At 38.5% G+C, this 13572-nt stretch overlaps 1 protein-coding gene across 1 annotated transcript in view; it reads left to right on the top strand.

The window, feature by feature from the left end:
- The first annotated feature begins 1459 nt into the window (after positions 1-1459).
- Positions 1460-13572, top strand: part of GRAP2 (GRB2 related adaptor protein 2) — an 88772-nt gene continuing 76659 nt past the window's right edge. Inside the window, exon 1 of the mRNA XM_089528237.1 lies at positions 1460-1543. The gene's annotated coding sequence lies outside the window, so the exon portion shown is untranslated. The remainder of the gene's footprint in view (positions 1544-13572) is intronic.

Here is a 13572-nt window from a genome sequence, read left to right on the forward strand (position 1 = left end):
AGGCTGAACAGGTGCCCTCCTTTCCCAAGACACATCCTACATTTCAGGGATTCCAAAATGCCCTCCATTTTGAGCATGTCTAAGAAGCACTACTTTATATATTTATATTAATGTGGGGTTTTAAAGCCTTTTTCTTGCAACGCTCTACGTTTTTCTTGAATTCCCTACATTTTGTGGCGCCTCATCCAAACATTAGGACAGCTAGCACTGAGCCAGCGCACCTAAGGCAGCCTCAGAGTGGATTATTTCTGCAGCATGTTTTGGCCCTGAATTAACTGTATTATGTAGAAAAGAACTAAAACTTTAAGTGCTGTAGATCCATCCTATGGAAATCTTGGGATTTGTAGTTTTATAAGGTCCTTAGCCTTGTCCACTAAAGAGTACTGGTGCCTCAAAAAGTAAAAATCCCATGATTCTATAGGATGGGGCCATGGCAGTTAAAGTGGTGTCAAACGGCATTATTTCTACAGTGTAGATGCACTCTATTAGTGTGCCATGCTTAATTAGATTTCAGGACTGAAGGGAAGGGAACTGTTTTGTCATTCTTTTACTTGTAAAGTGCCATGTACAGTGATAGTGCTATGTAATAATAATAATAATAATAATAATAATAATAATAATAATACGATCAGATGATGTGGCAGTTTTCGGTTGCACCTGGTATATCCCCTAGGGCTGGTGAAATAAAGAAACAAACAGTGGTTTGAAAATATACAGTTTTCAAAATATAACTATTAACTTGGGACGGTCTTCATCATTCTATGGGGGAGAGTTCCTTGGTTATAATCTACATTTGAAGCAGAAGATTCTTCTACTATTGAAGACTGGGGCTGTATCCATACTTCAAAAATAATCCGGTTTGACATCACTTTAACTGCCATGGCTCAATGCCATGGAATTTTGGGAAGTGTAGTTTGTTGTGGCACCAGAGCGTTATTTGCTCTGCTTTGATTTTCTCTGGTGCCACAACAAACTACACTTCCCTGAATTCCATAGTATTGAGCATAGGGCAGCTAAAGCGGTCTCAAACCAGTTTATTTCTGCAGTGTGGACCTCTGTCAAAAGAACTCTAATGGCATTTTGTGGTTGTGAAACAAAAGGGAAGCTTCTATAAGATGTCTGCAGAACTTGTGACAATCCCATGCACAGGGAAATTTTTCAGCTTCGCAAAACTGCAAAACAATATATCACTTGACAGCAAAAAGAAATAAAACCACAGCTGTGTCCCCACCCAGCCCTTTTGAGTCGTTACATGTAAGTTCCTCTATGGCTCCCATTGTGGTTTTCTTCTTGATGGTGTGATTGGTTAAAGCTTGAGAACGGGTAAAGAGGAAAAGATATAAGGGGCGAAAGCCTAGTGACATGCTGAACTGCTCCAAAATTGTCTATGCTTGACCGGACTCCACTCTGGCAGTGAGAACAGGCTGGTCATGTGTTATAGAACACAACACTGTCATATTTTTATTTCATGACTTCTGCGAGGGTGAGATCTAATAAAGGCCAACAAAGTAAAGACCTTTTCCTGCCTAGTCTGCTCTAAAAGGTACGTGACTGATGTTTTCTTACATTACATTAAAAGCTGAACAGATGGGATCTGCAACAAAATGTTACACTATTCTGATCAGCCAGCCATTCCATATTTTCAGGAGGCACCATTTTATTCTCTCATCCTTGCCAAGAAATCCTCTGCATCCTGTAGCCTTGGGCTATTTTGTGGCAGAGAGGACATTAGCTCCTTAGGGATTTTTTCCTAAATATTTTTCTCCTACTAGACACCTTTGGGTTCCTCTGCGCATGTTGATGCCTTCCTCATGCTTCTCGATAGTCATATTGTTTACATGCATAGCTGTGAAAATATAATACCTGGGTTCAAGATTAGGTACAGCGACCAACTCAGTTTATGCCATTAGCATGAATTTATTTCATTTCATTTTTCGTTTATGAAAATGCACCTTCATCTCTGAAGACAGTTTGCAAACAGTGAAGCAACATGTAATTGACTTGAAAGGCTTGAAACCGATAAGAAAACAACATTAGTAGTGGAAATCTTTCAGAATAAATATAGGGGTGTTTCAGTCTGGATCTTATTTGTTCTATGTGCCACAGTATCAAAGAAAGATGAGTTGGGCCCCCTTGAAATAAACAGTAGTTTCATTTACGAATGTAGCATTCTTAGGAGATTTCAAAGTATAGCATATTTCATAAAGCAATCCCATCCGGATACAGCATGATGTGATGGGAAATCAGGTAAGAAACTTCATTCTAAGTTCCCCATGTGATGCTCATTTTGCATATATATATTTTTAAAACCAGCTGGCAATTGAATAGTTATCTGTTGTGCAACGTTTTAGTGAAAAGTACTTCAGAGTGGGTGAGGATCACGATTCTTCTCCCTTTTTTGGCACAATTTGGAACTAAAGAGATAATTTTGTGTATTGCTGCGCAGGCGTGACACTGTATATCTTCTTCTCGATATTGTGTGTTTCTGGAGTGGAAAGAACAATTCACTTAATTAAATTATCTTTGAGTGTGTATGTGCCCTCAAGTCACCTGTTGATTTATGGTGACTCCATGAATTTCATAGGGATTTTTAAGGAAAGGAATACTCAGAGGTAGTTTTGCCAGTTCCTTCCTCTGAAATATAGCCTCCAACACTTGGTATCTTTATACTTCATTGAAAAAATAATTAGGGAGGAAAGGTAATTTATTTTGTCATGTAAAAGTACATGAGAATCTCTTTTAATTAAGTTCTTAAGTCGTTGTCTTCATTCCATTTCTTCTTTCTTCCTTAGCTAAAATATTTTTTCCCCTAAACGCCGCTACCTTGCATTATTTGTACCATTTATCATTTGGGGCTGTTGCTAATGATTGATAGCATAAATTTAATCCTCCAGCATTCAAAACATATTTCTCTCCAGCGAGTGCAGCTATCCCAGAAATTAGCTTGCTGACTTAGAGACGGCAGCAGACCATCAAGCGAGGAGAGCAATGACACAAACATATGGTCCATGAGAAATAAAAAAAAGTCTGGAGAAGTGTCTATGACTAGGCATTTATTTCCTCTTTACTGACTTCAAATGCAATCCCTGGTGTAGGTAATGGGTGGAAGATGGTCTCAATAATGCCAATTGCTTTAACTTTTCACTCTTTTAGCCCCCAAGTCTGCCAGGCACAATTCTTTACATGTATTATGATTATTACTACAATTCATCTTGCTCCTCTTCTTCTGAGCTTTCTTAGAACTCAAAAAGACTTTTTAAGAAAAAGAGGAGAAATAAACCCATTTTCACCATATGTGCACGTAATGATTCACATCTAGTTTTGTTGCTGTTATTTGTCTTCAAGTTGACTCTGACTTACAGTGATCCTATCATAGGGTTTTCTTGGTAAGGTTTATTCAGAAGAAGTTTGCCACTGACTTCCTCTAACAAAGTGTTATTGCTTAAGCTCACCCAATGGGTTTGCATGATTGAATGAGCATTTGCACCCTGATCTCTCAAAGTCTTAATCCAGCACTCAGGATACTAGAACACACTGGCTCTCCTTTACCTGGCCCAGTAGGCAAAGCAAATAAGTTCCCATGTGGCTTTGCCATCTCTGGAAACATACATTTCCAGGCTTTCTGACAGTGTATCCAAGGTAGTTAGCAATGGCAATAGCAAGTACATTTCTATACCGCTTATCAGTGCACTTAAGCACTCCTTAAGTGGTTTACAAAGTGTAAGCTAATTGCCCCCAACAACCTGGGTACTCATTTTAGCGACCTCAGAAGGATGCAAGCCTGAGTTGAGCTTCAGCCCTTTTGCTGGTATTGAACTTGCAACCTTATGGTTTGTGAGTGAGTGGCTGCAGTACAGGCATTTAACTATTGTGTCACGAGGGCTCTAGTTGCAATTTAAAAAATTAAAAAGATTTAAAAAGCAAAACAATTTAACCTTAAAAACTTTTTTCTGATTATATGCTATAGTTTACAAGAGCTTGCTAATAATAAATCTAATAATTCTAGAGAAGTTAAGAAAAAGGGAGGCTTCATTTCTCTTCTGATTTAATTGCCCATAAGTCCATTAAACTTGCATTGTCATTTTCATTATCCATTAGCTGTGACATAGCATATGTTATACTCTCGGTGTCTTTACTTCATTCTATGTTCCATGTCCTAAATTAGAAATTAGAAGCTGATATTAATATGATTTTTCAGATGTGTCTTTTAAGGCATCAAGAATATGACAAATTCACAGAACAAAAATGGATATTGTTGTTCCCAGCTTATGGAAACCTTAAGGCAAACATTGTTGAGAAATAGTTTGCTTTTGCCTTCCTCTGAAGCTGAGAGAATATTACTTGCCCAAGATGGGTTTCCATAGCTGAGTAGAGATTTGAACCCTGGTCGCCAGAGTTATAGTCCATTGCTCAAACCACTACACCACACTGACTTCCAAATATGTATATAATATTGTATACAAATGTTAATCCCAAATTTCACACTATTGTTTATTTTATGCATGCACTACATGTGTTGTGTGTTTTTAAAAGCAATCAGGTATTACACTAGGAAAGGAACCAGACAAATGGAAAGCTTTGGATTCTTCAGTGATGGTGCCCAAGAGATCTGCTTCCAGCCTCACCAATGTGATCTCTGCCCTCTAGCAGTTTTCCCTAACTCGGTGTCCAACATAACCGCAGAAGTAAAATTCACATCAGTCCAGTGAGCCTGACAGTAATGATAGACTTTTTGCAGTCCAAAACTTCTGCAAAGCACCAAATTGAGGCAGATTGCCTGGAATATTAGCTGTTGTTGACTCTGGCTCATGGTAACCTGAAACAGTAATTACTCACAGGAGGTTTGCCATTGCCTTCTTCCTATGCTGAAAGAGTCTAAAATACTAATGGATTTCTATTGCTGAGCGTGGATTCGAACCCTGGTCTCCTATAATCCAAATAAACTCTCAAACCATGACATCACACTGGCTCTTGCCTGGAATATATTCTTTTCAATATGCTTTCCTATCCTCCAGTGCAATGCCATGAGCAGCTAGGTCTTTTCTTAGCAAGAATTTTCTCCTCTTCCCCTTTTTGCCCTTCTTCATTCATTAAAACCTCATGGGTCTTTCACTGGTTTGAAATAACAGTGGACAGTGCAGGCTGAAGCTATATGTTAGCTTACAGGCTTCAGGCTACAAATGTAACTCCTAACATAGCAAGCAACTTTATAGTGATGGGGTAGCTTTATTTAATCTGGCACCCGAGCATGGAGCAGGGAAGGATGCACTTTACCAGGGTACAGAAATCCAGGAGTCTGTAACACTGGTACCAAGAGGCAAGGAGAAGGGAGAAATGATATTAAAAGTTAGATCATATTTGAGTATATTTATGGAACAATTACTGGATGAGTACCAATAAACTAAGGACATTATCACATGAGCACCATTCTCATTGCAATCGTGGTAATTACTGTATATACTTGACTATAAGTCAACCTCATGTAATAGTCGAGGGCAGGATTTGAGGCCAGAATTATGGATTTTTCCATGACCTGTGGATAAGTAGAGGGTAAAACTTGGATGCTCTTTCAGTATGTGTATGTGTGCCCACAGCAAAAGAGACTCTAGTTGAGGCTTTTTGTTTCATCATTTCAGCTTTCATTTTGTCCGTCACTCTTCAGACAATAGGTGGGAGAGGGACTCTGTTTGTTTAAAAGCAATTAATCAGTCAGGACTCTTTCTGCTTGGCTCAAGAGAAAAAGAAACTCTCTTTCCAACGCATGGGGAAATCTGAAAGAGCTGCTATCACATTACCATACTGACCTATTAATAAGTCGACCTGGGATTTTGGGATCAATTTTTGGCATAAATTGTTATACTTATAAATGAGTATATACGGTAACGAAAAAGCAAACATACCGGTTTGAAAGTAGCCATTATCACACATCTTCACAATCACACAACTGGGGCTTCTGCCACCATTGCACCCTCTCCCAGACTCCCCTTTAAACCTGCCTGTCTGCTCTGTGCCCTATCCAATGTGCCTTTTGCTTTTTAATTTAAACCTTTTCAAAGCAATTCTGCAGTTTTGGTAATGCAGTTTAAGTTTTGTAAAAAGAAAAATACAAAAAAGGGGGGGGGGATTGGGCTGCTTGAGAATAGCAAGGGGAAAGACAAGGAGAGTGAAGGACACCTTGATACCATGTGACTGCCAATCCTTCAACTGCCATGACAGCGAGGTTTCACACATGAGGAGTACTGGGACTGCAGCGCAATTGGGAGCTATTGATGAGTTTCCCCCATCAAAGAAAAAGGGACACCCTATCCACACTTGGCATACACAGCAGCTACAGTTAGGAGGTGACTTGTGTGATAAATATCACCAAAGATGCTATTTTGTGCTATTACATGTAAAGGGGATCTAGGAGTTCCCAGTAAACCACAAATTGAACATGCGTCAACCGTGTGATCCAGCATCTTAAAAATCCATTGCAATGCTAAGCTACATCATTAGAAGTATAGTGTCTAGATTGAGGGAAGTACTAGTACCACTCTATTCTGCTTTTGTCAGGCCACATCTGGAATACTGTGTCCAATTCTGGGCACCACAGTTCAAAAAGCATGTTGACAAGTTGGAGTATGTCCAGAGGAGGGCAAGCAAAATGGTGAAGGATCTGGAAACCATGCCCTATAAAGAGAGACTTAGGGAGCTGGGTATGTTTAGCCTGGAGAAGAGCTAGTTAAGAGATGATATGATAATAGCCCTGTTTAAGTATTTGAAGGGGTGTCATATTGAGGATGGAGCAAACTTGTTTTCTGCTGCTCCAGAGACTTGAACATGGAGCAATGGATGCAAACTATAAGCAAACAGATACCACATCAACGTTAGGAAGAACATCCTGACAGTAAGAGTTGTTTGACAGTAGTACACACTCCCTCAGAACACTACCACTCCTTCTTCCAAGGTTTTTAAACAGAGGCTGGATAGTCATTTTGATTCTGTGCTCCTGCATGGCAGGGGCTTGGCCTGGAAGGCCCTTGTGGGTCTCTTCCAGCTCTTTGATTCTTTTCCAACTATAATCAGTGTTTAAAAACTGCATGTGATAATGTCCTCAGAATTGTCTTATATTGCACAATTACAGCAGTATACCACTTTTGCTCCATTGAAATCCATGGCTTGTAGTCTGCTGTGGTCGTTTGAATTTTCTGCTAGAGAGCTATGGTGCTATAGTTCAGGAGAATACATGAGAGCTCTGTTTTAAAGAATTCACCAGGTTACACATCCCAGAATTCCACAGAATGGAGTCAAGGCAGTTAAACCACAGCATGAAACCACGGTATAAAACTGCTGTAGCAGTAAACTGTAGAAACATGTCAAGACTCATCCAGACCAGACTGAGATACTTGCTGTGGATGCTACATCTGTCTGATTAAGTGATCTTCAGCCTGTTGTAGAGGGAACAACACTCCCCTAATAGATCAGATTCATAGTTTTGTGGCATTTCTAGATCCAGCATTGAACCTGGAGACATTGGCAGCCTCAGTAGTTCAAAGGACGTTTTACTAGTTTAGATTACTGATACCAGCTCCATCCCAAAATGGGCAGAGATGACCTTCCAACTGTTATTCACACTCTAGTAGCTTCCTGTTTGGATAACTGCAATGTAAAATACGGTATGTGGGGTTGCTTTTGCAAATAAATTTCAGCTGACTCCAAACATGGCACCTAAGACTGCTACCTCAGATTACCTAATATGATAATATTATGCCAGTGCTTTGAAATCTGCACTGGATGTTAGAAGGCAAGGCAGGTGCATGTTAAATAAAGTGCCTTTTCTATGGCAGCAGCCTGTCGGTATGAATGCCCTTCCCAGGGAGGCCCTCCTGGTAGGCACACTGTAATCTTTTCAGTGCCAAATGAGGAAATTGTACTTTATTAGCCATTTAAAGAACAGTGTTATTAATGTTTCGGTAGTTTTGTACATTTATCCTGCTGTTAAGGGCCATTTAGTCTAACCCCTTGTTTGCTATGCAGAAATACACAGCTAAAGCACTCATAAGGGTTAGCCTTTCAACCTCTGTTTAAAGACCACCAAAGAAGGAAAGCCAGCTATCCTCTGGGACATTCTATTCCATGTTACTTTTAACTTGCCTTTATGTGTTGTTACATTTTTCCCCCTCTGTTGTTTGTTTTATCTTGATTTTACAGACTACTAAGTCATTGTCTGATTGCATTGTTGTACTACACACACACACACACACACACACACACACACACACACACACACACAGTATCCCAACTTGAGAACGTTGGTTCGTTTGCGGTTTAAAAGTGCAGTAAATTAATACTCTGAATCTATACATGTTGACCAGATTCTGTGAGATTTCCTGGGGCCTTTGAGAAACAATGAATGAAAGCAAAATATGAAACATTCTGAAGAGTGTTTATGCAGAAAAACGTGAGCTTGTGGCAATCTCTTTCAAGCACCATCAGTCCCATAAGACTTTGAGCAGAGGCAGTAGAAGCCAGCTGTTGAAATAAACAGAGCATTGTATCAACCAGAAATAGTGAATATAGTGAACACAGGAATAGTACTGTAGATGTATAGTCCCCACATAAATGTAAAGAAATGGCTAATTCACAAGATTAATATAGATATGAGAATTTGTCCTTGTTAAATGCAAACTCTAATCTTCAAATCCATTTCCAAAAGGAATCTGAACTACTCACCTATCTTATAAAATGGGTTTATTTGATTGTGTGTTTAAGTGCAGCTAATTTTTATTGGTGTGATGAGGCTATGTCTATTTCCATTGCCTGGAAACTGGACAAATATTCACACACTAGCAGCCATCCAAAAATTGTAGACATCCTACCATAGAGCAAGAACTGTTAAGCAGCCTAGCAATTATGTCTGAGTGTGAATGCAAGATAAATCGACTCTGGAGACATAACAGATTATTTTGCAAAGGAAAAGACAAGAAAAATAACACTTTGAAGGGGATTAATCTGTTTATAAAATGGTTGCAGCTACTCTGGCTTGTTAGAATAAAAATACCAATAGGATAATATGTATTAGGACCAACTTGAAAATTACAAAATAGCACGTTTTGTAAGATTCTTCTTTAGACTGGATGTTAAGTTAATCAAAAACAGCAAAAGGGGGGAAAGGCAGGTAATGGTAGAAATGTGTAATGTTCTAGCTTCAGAAATGTAATTTCATCTGTAACTTCAGATGTACTTTCAGAGCTGAAATATGAACTTGTCTTTCACAACTCATGAAACTGTATATATAGAAAGGGATCATGATATGTATGGGGATGGGGTAGGGGCCTGTGTTATAATCATATTGCTCCTTGCCCATCGTGCTTGGACCTGAAAGCAAATGTTTTGGGCATTGGGTTCCATCTATAATACTACAGTCTTCTAATTAAATCAATACTGCTTATGCTTCTAATTGTAGGGGAAATGATAATTATCAACATGCCAGGGTAATTGTAACACTTGTCTCCTGCTCATATGTAAACTCTCTGAGGAGGCAATTGGTAGTGCCGTGTTTGCCTCTTCTTTGAAAATGCAACTGCTATCAAATTAGCGAGGTGTTCTGAGAATTACATGAACATAGCAGCAGAATGGATTAATCTCAAAGCATTGTTCAGAAAGACAGATTGTTGAATCACACCTAAACTCAAAGGTCAACTCTGTAAAACTATGACAATTCTGATCAATCTGTCATTTTTTTCCAACTGTTTTTAACATGTCCCAGTTTCTCTCTCTCTTGCCTACTTTTCTACTTTCTCCTAATCTTATTTCATAGGCTGCAAACTGGGTCGAAAGTGCAAGAGTTAACTCAGCAGGGGGGAAATGAGAGGACTGTAAAGAATCTTGCCCTTCCCTGTAGGCCCAGGCAAAAGTAAATGGCTCCAGTCTCTCCTACCGTCTCTGTTCTTACTGATTAATAAGTTTGCCATCTTGACCACACTCTGATGTTGTCTGCCCACATATGTCTCGGTTTTCATCTATGAAATGTTGGGAGGTATGCTATGAAATATTAGCAGAATATTAGCAGAGTCCCAGTCTGCTAATATTCTGCTAATACTGTATTTCATAGCATACCCCCCCCCAAACATTAAAATTTGTGCTACCTTGAACATTAGAACATTTTATTTGGGATTCTTGTAGAGTTACCCAACTTCATGAGTGGATTAATAGAGTACAGTAGTGTAGAGTAGAGTGAAATGAGCTGGAGTTCATAAAAATTAAGCCAAGGTAAAATGTTTCCATCTTATTTAAGGTGCAACAGACTAACATAGCTACCGCACACACACATATCTGATCCACTGCTAGTTTAAAATGTTCTCTTTTGTGGAAAATGCCATTTTTTGCAAATAATCTAGAATATTGTTTCGAATATGATAATGTTTCTAGACATGGTAGAAGTATAAAAAGTGAAATGCTTCTTTTCTTGCGATGCTGGGCCCTTTGTGCTCTTGCTTCTTACTTGTTTAATTTAAATGTATTACCATTTGAGGTCCACATAAAATTAAACACTTCCATTGTAGCAAAGTTTATTGCCATATATTTGAACAGGAGAAAAATAATTACAGTAAGTATGGGAGGCATATTCATTAATGGTTATTATTATTATTATTATTATCCCACCTTTCTCCTGATAACGGGACTCAAGGCAACTAACAACATATTTAAAACAATGCAAATTAAAATAATATAAAAAGTATTACTAAAAGTAGAAATATAAGATTTAAAAAGCAATTAAACAATTTATGAGGTGAAAAACATTAAATATTAAAAATATTGAAAATGTATTAAAGGAATATGTTCTTGTTGTTGTTGTTGTTGTTGTGTGCCTTCAGGTCATTTCTGACTTATAGTGACCTACGGTGAAGCTATCACAGGGATTTCTGGGGCTGAGAGTGTGTGACTCGCCCAAGGTCACTCAGTGGGTTTCCATGGCTGAGCAGGGAATCATACCCTGATCTCCAGAGTTGTAGTCCAGTGCTCAAACCATTACACTGTGCTGGATCTATTGCAACAAAGGAGTTGTATGCTTCCTCTAGCCACCCCAGTTTACCTGGCTGCAACTCTTTGGACCAACTAAAGTTTCTGAGCATTTTTCCAAGGCAGCCCCATGTATAGCACATTACAATAAGCCACACAGGATGTAACCAAGGCATGTACCTCCTTGGCCAGATCCAACTTCTCCAGGAATAGGTGCAGTTGGTGCACTAGCTTTTACTGTACAAAATCACTCCTGGTCACTGCTGAAACCTGGACCTCCAGGCTAATCCAGGTGTATCCCCACACTGCAAGCCTGCTTTTTCAGGGAGAGTGTAACCCCATCTAACAAAGGCTGAATCCATATTTTCATGTCATTCTTTTGACTGACAGCAAACACTAGGATTCCATCGGATGCAAGCCACAGCAACTCAAGTGGGATTATAATGCTATAACTGAGTAGTGTGAAAGAGCCTTAGTAAATAAATGGGATAGTGAGAGCAGGTTTTTCTAAAGTGTAATAACATACTTTGCCAAGGAAATTTTGATACTACCTTCAAAATGTTTATTTTCACATAGTCTATTTTCACTTCAGAATAGTCTAAATTTGCAAATTTTATTATTTATTTTTTCATGCCTGTGAGATTGTGCACACAATCTAAAAGCTAGGTGCAGTTTTGCAAACTGGAGAGTATTTTTTACATGTATATACAGTATTGCATATTCTCACTTTGAGTTGGGATTTCCTGTGATTTATTTTCTCAGGCTGCATGAGTATATGTTTTAGATTCATTTATATGGTATCGATATGACCAGATAGCATGCCTTTCCTTGCAGGCCTAAAAGATATGGGGATAAAATAACAGTAATCTGAAGAAACTAAAGCTGCGCTTTATTATTATTATTTCAGCTCATTTATTTATTTACAGAACATCAGCTTCAACTCAGTGACAATTTGTCATGGTTATAGGAGAAGCGTAGCCATATGTATGAACAGACCCAAATAAAGAGCAGCTTGGGTGTGCTCCTGGACTCTACTCTGAGCCTGGATGCCCAGATCTCAGCAGTGGCCAGGAGTGCATTTGCATACACAGCAACAAATCATTCACGGGATTTTCTTTTTCTTTTTAATAAGTCTTTATTAAATTATTTTAACATATATACAAACAATGTTGCATATGCCCCATTCCCTACTCCCCCCTTCCCCCCTCCCGTACGGCTTGATAGAGTTTAGAATCAATACACTGTTTACAATTAATACCTAACATTCAATCTGTGTAATTTAATTACATTATTGACTTCATTGTACTCCATATTCCCTTTAACATTCTCAAGCAAGATTTCCCAACCCAAATTCCAAGCTTCTACTTTCCTTTCTCCAGTATATTTTAATCTTCTGTCTCTAATAATATCAAACAACAAATTATCTGCCAAATACTTATCTACCTTAGTGAAGTTCCAGTTTTTACTTTCTTTCCATCCTGATGCTATCACAGCCTGTGTTGCTTTTAATATATACTTTATTGCTTTCTCTCCATTATTCTTCAGTCCCTTATTCTTCATATTTAATGTTATACAATTCTCTTTGCTCAAATGAACATCCCTGCCTATAATTTTATTAATCTCTCTTATCACTTCACCCCAAAACTTCTGAAGACATGGACAATCCCACCACATGTGCATGTAAAAACCCTTGGACCCACGGCAGTGCCAACATTTAGCTGACAGATTTTTATTGAAAAGTGCTAATTGAGAAGGGGTCCTGTACCATCGCCCTATTAATTTCATCTGTTGCTCTTTTATTCTACTGTACTTGTTTTTCTTAACCTCTTGTATCCACAATTGTATATCTTCACTTGTTAAATTTAGATCTCTTTCCCAAACTCCTTTCAAAATGTCTACGATTTTAAACTGATGCTCTAATATTACTCTATTTCCAATCCAATAATACCTTTGCCTTCATTTAGCATCTTTTTTACGATCCTTTCCAATGGTGTTACATTATTTTCCTTCATATTTCTAACTATAACCTTTAACAGTTTATTAATTCCAGCTGCATGGACCCAGTACTTCTTTCCAATTAAGTTCATGAGTCTCTCCATCCCACATGGGTTGCCCTCTTCATCAAGCAGGTCACCTATAATTCTAATACCTTCGTTTTCTATTTTCCTTAGTGTTCTATTCATGGGATTTTCTCAAGAATGATTTGTTCATTTGTTTATTGCCTGGTTATTCTTGGTGAAATGGCACTTTAATCACTTTTCATCATGAAAACCTTTATCACTATTGTGTGATTTTCACTGGATATTCCCAGGATCATGGAGCTTTATGTGTGACGTCGTGTGAAAATCTTAATCACGAATGCATGATTTTCACAGGATAATCACAGTTTATACTTCCAATTGTCCCCATGTGATAAAGTCCTAAGACAGGATAGTGAGGCTTGATTTTGCTCCCCCCCCCCCCAACTGAGAAGTGCCTTTGACGTTGATGAACTTATATTGGCTTCACTATCATCTACCAGCAGCCATTCCTTCAGGCTCCTGTTGAGGTAGACATGTAAAGCAGAGCTGC

Source organism: Sceloporus occidentalis, unplaced genomic scaffold, assembly GCF_023333645.1.
Source record: "Sceloporus occidentalis isolate IW3139 unplaced genomic scaffold, rSceOcc1.0.p SCAF_5, whole genome shotgun sequence".
NCBI lineage: Eukaryota > Metazoa > Chordata > Lepidosauria > Squamata > Phrynosomatidae > Sceloporus > Sceloporus occidentalis.